The sequence below is a fragment of the Dama dama genome, chromosome 7, assembly GCF_033118175.1.
Source record: "Dama dama isolate Ldn47 chromosome 7, ASM3311817v1, whole genome shotgun sequence".
In the NCBI taxonomy this organism is placed as follows: domain Eukaryota; kingdom Metazoa; phylum Chordata; class Mammalia; order Artiodactyla; family Cervidae; genus Dama; species Dama dama.
The window spans coordinates 24,511,750-24,519,165 of NC_083687.1; the positions used below are offsets into that span (position 1 = coordinate 24,511,750).

The window sequence follows — 7,416 nt, forward strand, 5'->3', positions numbered from 1 at the left end:
ATGTTCCATATGCACATATAAAGAATGCATAGTCTGCTGATGGGGCTAGAGTGTCCTGTAAGTATCTATTAAGTCCAACTATTCTATTGTGTCATTTAAGACCACTATTGCCTTATTAATTTTCTGTCTGGATGATCTATTGATGTAAGTGGGATGTAAAGGCCCCTCTTATTATTGTGTAGTTGTCAATTTCTCCCTTTACATCAGTTAATATTTGCTTTGTAAATTTAGGTAGTCCTATGCTGGGTACATACATGATTACGAGTGATCATGCTCCTTTCCCATATTTTATATTTTCAGTGTCATTTTACATCTTCATGTTTGTCCTATAGCTGTTCACTTCAATTATGGTGGCTTTTGCAATTTTTATGTCTTTTAATCTTCACACTAGCATATGGAAGTGCTGGGTCCTCAGCCCTAACTATACTTTTGCCTTTCTTAGTGGTATTTTCCTTTTTCTATAGATTCTTACTTCTTTCTACTTAGAGAAGAAATTTAGGGTAGTTTTAGTATTATTGAACTTTTTAAATATTTTCTTTTCTGAGAAGTTCTTTACCTTTTATTCAGTTCTAAGTAACCATCTTGCTGGATAGAGTACCATAGATAGCAAGTTTTTCCCTTTCAGTTCTTTAAATATATCATGCTACTCCCTTCCATTTGCAAAGTTTCTGCAGAAAAATAAGCTGAAAGCCTTGTGAGAGTTCCTTTATGAATGACTCTGTCTTTTTCTTGCTGCCTTTAGAATGTTTTTGTTTGTTTATAAACAATGGACATTTATTTCTCCCTGTTTTGGAGGCTGTAAGTTTAAGGTGAAGGCACCAGTAGATTTGGTATCTGGTGAGGAATTCACTTCCTGGTTCATAAATGGCCATTTTTCTTGCTGTGTCCTCACAAGGAGGAGGAACTTGATTTCTCTCTTTAATTTTTGCCATTTAATTATGATATGTCTTAGAATGCATCTATTTGGCATCATCTTGTTTGGGACTCTGGCTTTCTCTACTTGGTTATCTGTTTTCTTCTTTAGGTTTGGGAGGTTTTTAACTATAATTTCATCAAATACATTTTCAATCTCCTTTGCTCTCTCTTCTCCTTCCGTGATCCCTATAATGTGAATGTTAGTATGCTTGATGTTATACCAAAGATATCTTGAACAGTTTTCATATTTTTAAAGTGTGCTTTTCTTTTAGCAAAAGTCTCTGAGTGAGTGATTTCCATTATTCTACCTTGCAGATCACTTACGCATTCTTCTGTATCATTTAATCAGCTATTTATTCCTTCTAGTGTGTTTTTTAATTTCAGTGATTAAATTATTTATTCACAATCAGGTCTTTTGCATATTTTCTAGTTCCTTGTTAAATCTTTCACTATGTTCTCTCGCCATCTATTCTTTTTCTTAATTCAGTTAGCATTCTTACTACTAATGTTTTCAATCCTTTACCTGGTAAATTATTTACTTCTATTTCATGATTTATTTTTCACACATTTTCTCTTGCTCTTTCAATTGAGACCAGTTCCTCTGCTTTCTCATTTTGCTGAACTTTCTCTATGAATTTAGGTGAAACAGTTACCTGCAGTGGTCCTGAAGGGGTGTCCTTATATGGGAGGATCCCTATTCAGTTTATATGTGCCCAGTCCTTTGCTTGAAGAGGTAGATTTGATATTGGTACGAATCAAATGTTTTCTCAGGGTGTGATGGTAGCTATCACCTTGGCAGGTAGTGGGGCTGGAGATGGAAGGAATAGACCTGAAGGCAGGTGTGAGGCAGGGTTTTTCCTCTACTGAGTGGTATTTGTTGCCCAATCAGGGGTAAGGTTGGATCTCTAGTTGCTGAGGGTCAGGTCTGAGCTGGCTCCATTTCCTTTAAAGATGTGCTCTCTGGAAATAGAACTGCCATATGACCCAGCAATACCACTTCTGGGCATATACATTGAGGAAACCAGATCTGAAAGAGACACGTGCACCCCAATGTTCATTGCAGCACTATTTATACTAGCCAGGACATGGAAGCAACCTAGATGCCCATCAGCAGACGAATGGATAAGGAAGCTGTGGTACATATACACCATGGAATATTACTCAGCCATTAAAAAGAATTCATTTGAATCAGTTCTAATGAGATGGATGAAACTGGAGCCCATTATACAGAGTGAAGTAAGCCAGAAAGATAAAGACCATTACAGTATACTAACACATATATATGGAATTTAGAAAGATGGTAATGATAACCCTATATGCAAAACAGAAAAAGAGACACAGATGTACAGAACAGACTTTTGGACTCTGTGGGAGAAGGTGAGGGTGGGATGTTTTGAGAGAACAGCATCGAAACATGTATATTATCTAGGGTGAAACAGATCACCAGCCCAGGATGGATGCATGAGACAAATGCTCGGGCCTGGTGCACTGGGAAGACCCAGAGGGATCGGGTAGAGAGGGAGGTGGGAGGGGGGATCGAGATGGGGAACACATGTAACTCCATGGCTGATTCATGTCAATGTATGACAAAAACCACTACAATATTGTGAAGTAATTAGCCTCCAACTAATATAAATAAATGAAGAAAAAAAAAGAAAAAAAGATGTGCTCTCTGCTCTCCCAGCACTGAGATTCTTGCCCTAGAGGAGGGAGTGCTGAAGCAAGAGGGGCTCATGCTTGCTCTTGGCTCATGACGAGACGCAGGCTGCCCCAGAGGCTACAGACGGGTATCCAAGCTGCCTCCAAGGCACCACCCATGCACGTGCCAGAAACTATCGCCCCTGCCTTGCTCAGATGCAGCCTTGGGTCCGAGTCCTCTTTGTCCCTCACAGACAATCGCTCCCCCAAACTTCCCTAGCCCCACCCTGTTGTGAACCCACAGGGCAGGTGGGGCTTGTATTGGCTCTCAGAACATATCAGTGCACAGGCTGTGGTGGACTGGCGGCCGTCCAAGTTCCAAGTTGCTTCTAATGCACTGCCAGAGTACTCACCAAATAGGGGTGCCCTCACCCCACCCAGCTGCGAAGGGTGCAAGTCACCTCCTACCCCATGGCCCAGCTCTCTGCCCAGCTGTGGCAGCTCTAGGACTAGTGCACCGCTGTGATGTGGAATAAGTGGAGCTGGGATGTTCACTCATCTCAGGCTGGGATGTGTGCCAGAGTGGTCATGGGGAGCCAGGCAGCCACTGGGATAGTTCTCAATCCACCCTCCCACTCTGGCTCCTGGGCAAGTCAGTATGTGCAAGGGGTTCTCATGAGTGAAGTCCAGCCTTTCCAAGGTCTTTCTGTTAGTCCCAGCAGCCCCCAAACAGCCAAGGAGGCTTGTTTTCCTTCTGTGGAAACTTCAGGCTGAAGTACCCAATAAGGGGTTTGAAATGCTTCCTCCCCAGGGTAAATCTCCTCCTGTGTAATCTCTCTTTTCTTTGGAAACCTCTCCCAGGGGCACTCATCACTTCTCGTCCTTTCCTATCTGATTCCATGTATCTCTTTCTCACAGCCTTGCTTATACAGGAGTCCTTCTGCCAGTCTCCAGTTATTTTTCACTGAGGGTTGTCCCACATGTAGATGGCATTTTTGTGTGTTCATGGGGGGACATAAGTTCCCCTTCCTCCTACTCTGCCATCTTGATCCCTGAATTTCTGAAGACTATTTCTTTGGTTCTTCTCTCTCCCTCTATTCACTTATCTATTCATTTACTGATTGATTCAATAAATTTTTACTGAGCTCCTGCTATATATTGCTTTAGCAATGACACTCTGGCAAAAAAAAAAAAAGACCCATGTGTGAGTAAACTTGACCAAAGACCTTATCTCTAAGTCTTTTTCTGAATAATGTCACAAAGTAACTCTCTTTGTTTACCCTCCCACAGAAATTTCTTATCACTCACATGGTGTTCATATCATTCTAGCTTTAGAAGGTATTTTTTGAATAATAACCTAAATCATGATTGAGATAAAGATTAAAACAGAAAAAAACATTTTTTAAACAATCCTTCAGCACCCAGTCTGGACTTTTGTTGCTCAGCTGCCTCTTCGAATTATATTAATTATAGCTTTCATGGCATTCATTAGAACACCTTAATTACTCTTTCTATATAACTATATCTTTTATGTATGAGGTTATCAGACCAAGGTTATCAGAGTTACAAATGGTGGGCAGCAGTGATTAACAAAAATAAAATCTGCTGGTTGTCAGATAAAAGAAAAACTGAGACAAGTCTTACTCTTAAGCTTAATGGTACTAACAACACTTAAAAAAGCAGAAATTTGGAGGCAATGGTCGGAGAATTTTTCCTCCTGGAAATACTGAGGACATTTGTCTAGAAAGAGTTTCATCAAAAATAAGACCCTATGACTTAAAATAGGAGCTTCTTTTCCACTTTAAACATGAAATTCAGGGACTTCCCTGATGGTCTAGTGGTTAAGACTCTGCACTTCTGATGTAGGGGGCGCAGATTCAATCCCTGGTCAGGGAACTTAGATCCCACATGCTGCATGGCATGACCGAAAAAAAAAAAAAAAAAAAAAAAAAAAACCAAACCAAGAAATTCAGCCCTCATAAGCCTAGAAGATAAAAGACAAGAAGAGTAAATGGGCTAAAAGCATCCTTAGGATAGTTCCTTCATTCTGTTTGACAGATAGTAATTAAAATATGCAAGATATAATTTTATTTGTTTTATTTTACCTTTCTGTTTTTCCTTTGTACCATACTGTGCATTTTCAAATATTGTGGAGGAATTACGTGTCTCTGAGTATAGTTTCTCAAGCTTCTGTAGACATGGGACTTTTGTTGGTGTCAAAGAATTTCCAAGAGACCTAGAGCTCACTGTAAAAGAAAAAATAACTTTAGATGTTAAAAAATAATTTTCCAAAGTGAAGACATTAATGTACTTATCTTTATTTCATGGTCCTATATACTATAAGAGGCTTTAGAAAATGATAAATCAGTAGTACACATTTCTCAGTAAACGAAAGATTTGGTTATTCCTAAGATACCTTACATGGCTATCATAAGGAGAAATAATGTAGACCAAAAGCAGAACAGATAAATTAATGCGGCCAAAAGGCAGAACAGATGGTAGCTATTACAATCATTATTATTAACAAGAGAAAGCATCAGTGCATATTGAAATTTATATAATATACATAATATCATAGAAAATTTCTAGAAATAGAGGGAATTTTAGTGAGCATATTCTAATAAGTTTTTATGAAGATGATGAAGGAAAAAATTAGTCATTTAAATTAATTGCAATCTTTGAGTTATATGGGTTATATTTTCAAGCTTATTTACTTTTCCACTTTTGTGAAGAAATTGTAAGCTAACATTTATTTTTGAGAATTAGAGCAGGGTAGCAATGAGAGAATAGGATACTTCAGATTTATTTTTTGGTGATCATCTCTGATATCAATAGCGACAGATGTCTTGGTATTTCAGGGAAAGCAGCAAGATAAGGAAGAAGAATTCAACTGGAAGAGTGTAGACATGCAGCTAGTCTCATTTATGAATATAATAAATGCTATTTGTTGTTGTTCAGTCACTAAGTCGTGTCTGACTCTTTGTGATCCCATGGACTGCTGCACATTAGGCTGCTCTGTAGTTTGCTAAAATTCATGTCCATTGAGTCAGTGATTCTATCTAACCATATCATCCTCTGCTGCCCCTTTGTCCTTTTGCCTTCAATCTTTTCCAGCATCAGGGTCTTATCCAATGAATTGGCTCTTCGTATCAGGTGACCAAGGTATTGGAACTTCGGCTTCAGCATCAGTCCTTTCAACGAATATTCAGGGTTGATTTCCTTTTGGATTGATTGGTTTGATTGCCTTGTAGTCCAAGACTCTCAAGAGTCTTCTTCAGCCCCACAATTTGAAAGCATCAATTCTTTGGCACACAGCCTTCTCTAAGGTCCAACTTTCATATCGGTTCCTGACTACTGGAAAAACCATAGTTTTGTCTATACACACCTTTGTCATTAAACTTCACATAACCTCTGTTATCAATACTATAAAAATGTGGGATGAATAATTTCCAAACCTAAATTCATTCCATTTCAATTTTTAAAGGTATATTAGTGTATATTAAGTTTAGTAGAATTTAAATATTGAATAAATACACTCTTCAGGGACTGATGAAATCACAGTAAGTATTTTCGTTCAACAATTTACAAACTTAGTGAATTATAGTCTTTATTAGTTCATGTCCTTAAAATTATCTAAATATTTTCTCATTAGGGACTGTAAATAAATATAATGTCATCCTGCTATGGTATTAATATGATTCTATAACATTAATGATATTTACTTTAAAAAGTCCTAACATCCCCCTTATTTAAAGCTGACTCCTCCTGGCAATAATATTAATTTTACCTGGTGGAATGAAGACATCAGAGAAGAATGAAATAGAGAAGAAGAGAAGGATCTTCATTGCAAATGATTTCTTAGGAGAAAACCGTCCACAGATCTGTCTTAACTCAGGTGTTGTTGAAAGAAAGAAAAGAATCTTTGATTATCGAGGCTTGTTAAAAGTAAGAACATTTCTATGCTTGGTTGAAGAGTCTGATGTTCAAAGATACTGCTGGTAGAAAAAAGCTGATGCTTTGCCACACAAAAATGCAATCTATTATGCTGATTCCTTTCAAGAAACTTTTAACAATTACAAGATTATGGGCATAAATTGCTATGTGACCAAGGTTGGAAATAAAACTGCAGTAATCATGTGACATTCCAAAGTATGTTTTGTAAATCACATATACTATTTTAATGTCAGAAAGGTAAAAAATGAATTTCAATATAATGGGAAATTGAGAACAGAATTTTAGACTGAAATTATCACTGAGAAAATTTAATTTTTTGTACATAAATGTATTGAATACCAGAGTGCTCAGGTGACTTCATGATACATATCATTTTATTTAAAATATGCCTGAACATAAATAATGACAGCATAATGATGTGTTTGGAAATTATTTGTACCCTGTAGGAAAGCCAGTCTCCTCAAGCAGGATTTATAAATTTCAATGCATAAACAGCCTAGGTTAAAAGGTGAGATTGTGTTTCTCTCTCTCTTTTTTTCTATGTAGCTTGGAGTTATTTCTGAACTCATCCACAAGTTTTCCATGGTTTTTTAAAGTAGATATTGAAGAAGAGCAGCTGAAATTTTTCCCTAGCTCCCATAAGTTAAGGTTAGGAGCAATGGTCTATTGATTCTGTCTTACCACACCCGAGAAGGGCACTAAGAATCAGTGTAGAAAAAAGTTCTGGTCAGCATTAGTCACCCTTGTTTTATAGCAACAGAGGCTTTTGCTATTAAAATATGTGTAGATATTTAGCATCGCAGTAAAGCTCCCTGAAAAAGTAATAATGAGTTATGTCTAAGAATTGTTTCCTTCTGCAACGAGTTTTTCACTCTATAAAACATGAATTAAAAATGAAGAACTATTTTT

General features: G+C 37.4%; 1 non-coding gene across 1 annotated transcript; it reads left to right on the forward strand.

The window, feature by feature from the left end:
• Nucleotides 1-4,376: 4,376 nt before the first annotated feature.
• On the forward strand, nt 4,377-4,449 carry TRNAR-UCU (transfer RNA arginine (anticodon UCU)). The gene has a single exon. It is a non-coding gene; the product is annotated as a tRNA-Arg (tRNA).
• Nucleotides 4,450-7,416: the final 2,967 nt, after the last annotated feature.